Raw genomic sequence first — 4,511 nt, 5'->3', positions numbered from 1 at the left:
AGATTAGAAGCTGCAAGGGCCCTTGTGGCCTAGACTTTAACTCATATGTCACATTCTCTGCATTCTTGTGGCCAAAAGGAATGATGAGAGCAGCTATGATTCCAAAGGCTGGGAAATAGACTCCACCTTTTAATGGTAGAAGCTATAACAGGGAAAAGTAAAGGACTGGGGAGATTTTTTTGCCATCTATCCCTGATATATAGCTAATGAGTGGGTATGTGTTGATGAGAAGTCAACCCTGATGACTGTTGATCCAACAATTCCACTTCTGGTTATATATCGGAAGGAAACAAAAACCTACATTGAAGGGATATATGCACTCCCATGTTCATAGCAACATTATTTACAAATGCCAAGACACGCAAACAGCCTAAGTGCCCATGGAGAGATGACAAAATGGATGGACCTTGAAGGCATTATGTTAAGAGAAATAAGTCGGTCAGAGAAAGACTGATGCTATATGATCTCACTTATATGTGGAATCTAAGCAAAAACAAACAAATAAACTCAGGAAATATATCAGGTTTGTGGTGGTTACCAGAGGCAGGGGTGGGTGGAGGAGTGGTGGATGAATAAGATGAAGGTGATCAAAAGGTACAAATTTCTAGTTACACGATAAATAGGTACTGGAGATGTAAAACAAAGCAAGACAAAGAAAAACAACAAAAAATTGGATGACTGTTGAGTCCAGACCCACTGCAGTATATTTTTATAATTAAAAATACACTGAAATCTGAATATATTCTTAATTGGCTCTTGTTCTCTAAATGTCCCTAGAAATGCATGACATTCAGTTAACAGACTAAACTGGGGTGTGTTTTTTTTTTTTTTTAATAAAACCTATTAATCATGGAGTTAGCTATCTCAGACAAGTAAAATGACTTCTTAGTGACATTCTTAAAGAGTGACAGTAAAACTTATCTTCTATAGGCTGAATCTAGGACAAAATTTGTTGAAAAAGATGAGGGGGTGATGGCAGTATATATAAGGACTTTAATGTCCTTGAATCAGTCACAAATGGAAAGTTAAAAAAAAAAACCCACAACACTTTAAAAAGTCTGCCTCAGGCAATCTCAAAACATTTGACTTTTCATTTATTGGGAAAAATGTAGCTTTTTGTAATTAAAAGTTTTGACAACTGAAAGTGACTTTAAGACCTGTTGAAATCAGGTCAGTGAAGCTGCTGCTGATCTCAAAGTTTTTATCTTAACAGTGACAGATTGGAGGTTGTGGATTTTGAGCTGTACATGTAATAGGTACTGCAGAGGGAAGATGCATCCCAATGAAACATTTTTAGATTGCAATGATGCATGGGCTTGCAGAAGCTTGCAGAATAAACCACAATCAGGGTTTATTCCTGTCCTACTTTTATATGGTAACTATATAAGAAATGAGCCCTATTAAGGTAGTATTCTGCTGGAAGTAATCCTTATTTGATTTGTCAATTTTGCAAACATTATCTTGCCTGCAGTGGTCACTAGTGTCCACTGGATCAAGAGAGCTGCCAATAGCAGTACTTGAGGACAATAAAAGGATTAATTATGCCACGGGGTCCTCACTTCACCTCTCCTGTGTTGTCTGGGTTCAATGCATCCCTTATTGTTTGTGTCCACACCATTGGATGCTGGGATGGTTAAATCATTGCTCATAGTACAGTCTAGAGACATAGCCTATGCAACAGTAATTGCTTCTCAAACTGCCTCTGATTGACTATCGGGCTGTAGCTTCATTTTATTTGCATGGCTCTGCAGTCCTCAGCCTCCTTCATTAGAGCTTTGTCTAGTCTCTTATCAGCCTCCTGTGTTCTGCCTGTTCTAGGACTATGAGAGGAGTGTTCCAGCCTCTTCAGGAGGTGGGAAAAGCAACTTCTTAACAAATGTAAAGTCTCTTGAATTCGCAGTTTCAGTTTTTCTGCTTTTTAAGGTTTTTTGTTGTTGTTTGGAAGGAAAGTAGCCGTTTCTTGTACACTTACTAGTAAGTGAAAAAAGACTTTATTAAAAGGATATGGGGTTGCCCACCAAATCAGAGAAAAAGATAAACTAGCAGGCCTGGGAAAAGATAGGAATGAGGCACACTCCAGGGATCAGGGAGCAGAATCTCTCTGAGATTAAAATTCTAGAGGTGGGAGGGGAGGGGGTTGTATTGGCCAGGGCAAGGGTGGAGCACATTGATTGACAGTCCATGGAGAATGTAGGCAATGTGGTAGGGCAGTGATGGTGAACCTATGACACGCGTGTCAGAGGTGAGACGCGAACTCATTTTTTTGGTTGATTTTTCTTTGTTAAATGGCATTTAAATATATAAAATAAATATCAAAAATATAAATCTTTGTTTTACTATGGTTGCAAATATAAAAAAATTTCTATATGTGACATGGCACCAGAGTTAAGTTAGGTTTTTTTCAAAATGCTGACACGCCAAGCTCAAAAGGTTCGCCATCACAGTGGTAGCGGGTAATTGCCCAAGGAAATTCGAGATAGTACTCTTCAAATGAGATGGCAGAAATGCTGGGCGGGCAAAACCGCAGACATCCTTGCATTTGAAACATAGATGCCATAGTGCTTAAGCATTTTCCTTAGGTGTAAAAGTCTAAGGTTTTGCTTTTTAAACATTATACCCTGAGCTTCACAGAACTGCTCTGGGTGGCTTTTATTTGGATTCTGGAGCCAGGCTGCCTGGATTTGAAGCCCAGTGCTGCCATTTCCTAGCTGTGTGTGCTTGGAATTGTTCCTTAACCTCTCTGGATCTCGGTTTCCTCATCAGAAAAATGGGGATAATAACAGTCTTTTCATCATAGCGTTATTATGGCAATTAACTAACACATTGAAAACCCTTGGAATAGTGTCTGACACCTATTTGAGCTATTGTTAGGGAAGGAGAGTGCATCCTTGTATTGGTTATCTTTCACTATGGTTTAAAATAGTAATTGTGCTTATTAAAACTAAGAAATTGTCTCCCTTTCATGGCTTCACAGGTCACAATATTCCAGTTGGATTTTCCTTGTGATGGTGCTGTGCTCATGGACTGTCACTGTATTAGTTTTATTAGCGGCTGTGACAAATTACCACAAATTTAGTGACTTAAAATACAAACTTATTATTTACTCTTCTGGATGTCAGTCTCATCAGACTCACATCAAGGTGTCACAGGGTGCATTCCTTCTGGAGCTTGTAAGAGAGAATCTGTTCTTTGCCTTTTTAATCTTTAGAAGATGCCTGCAGTCCTTGGCTAGTGGCCCCTTCTACCATCTTTAAGCCAGCAGCCACATCACTTTGACCCTTTTGCTTTACAGGTTCTGGGAATTAGGATGTGGATATCTTTGGGTGGGGGTGGTTCTTTTGCTACATTAAAAATTCTAATCAGACCCTGGCCCAGTAGCTCAGTTGATTAGAGTGTTGTCCTGATACACCAAGGCTGTGTGTTCGGTCACTGGTCAGGGCACATGCAAGAAGCAGCCAATGAATGCATAAATCAGTAGAACAAGAAATCGATGTCTCTCTCTTCCTCTCGTTCTCTCTTAAAAAAAAAAGATTTTTAAAATTCTGATCATTTCTTATCAAGAACGGTTAAGCTTGCTCACTGAGGTCAACATAGGTCCTTTATTGTTCTTGGGTAGAAGCCAAAATTGAGGTGTCAGTGTTTTGAATGAAAGAATATATTAATTATTGAAAGATAGACTTCCTCTGTGAGAAGTCTCTTGGCCAGATTTTTGAAATGCCATCAAGAAAGGGATTTGCTCCCAAATATACTATTGGCAAATGTGACACCTTTGAATTAAGAAAAATTCAATCCTTGCGGTTTGGATTAGGGAAAGGCCTGTGTATTCTGTCTCATGTTCTAATTTACAGACTCCATCGTATCTGTGAATGGCTTTGTGTCTCCCTCTAATGCAGTGGTTCTCAACGGGGATGGGGAAGGGGGGGTGATTTTGCTCCTTTCTCCCACCCAGGCGATACTTTGGTTGTAGATGACTGGGGGGGGGGGGTACTGCTGGCATCCAAAGTGTAGAGACCAGGAATGCTGCTAAACATCCTACAATGAATGGAATAGCCCTCACACCCACAAAAAAGAATGATCTCACCCAAAATGTCAATAGTGCTGAGGCTGAGAAATCCTGCTTTAGTGAGTATCCCAATTGTTTCTCTTGATTATTTAACTCTTTCTGAGATAGTACCTTAGAGATTATAGGAAAAGTTTTCTAACCATTTGAATTTGGATTTTACCAAACCATGTTTTCCCATTATTAAGCAAGTATAATTTTGTCTGTTAAAAAAATGACCAAAACTTAATGATAAATCTTTTAGAAATGTAATGATATGACTGAAGAAAATTCTGGAAATAAGAGACAAATTCATTTTAGACTCAGTATTTCAGGTTTTTTTTACTTTAACTCTTGAATAACATTGACTTAAATAAAACATTTACTTTTCTTTTTGTGTGAGGGGAGCATGGCTATGATTGCAAATGTTTTCTCAATAGTGGGTTTGTGAATCTAATTTTCTACATCAATC

The sequence above is a fragment of the Myotis daubentonii genome, chromosome X (genome assembly GCF_963259705.1).
Source record: "Myotis daubentonii chromosome X, mMyoDau2.1, whole genome shotgun sequence".
NCBI classification, from domain to species: Eukaryota; Metazoa; Chordata; class Mammalia; order Chiroptera; family Vespertilionidae; genus Myotis; species Myotis daubentonii.
This window is presented reverse-complemented; position numbering follows the sequence as displayed.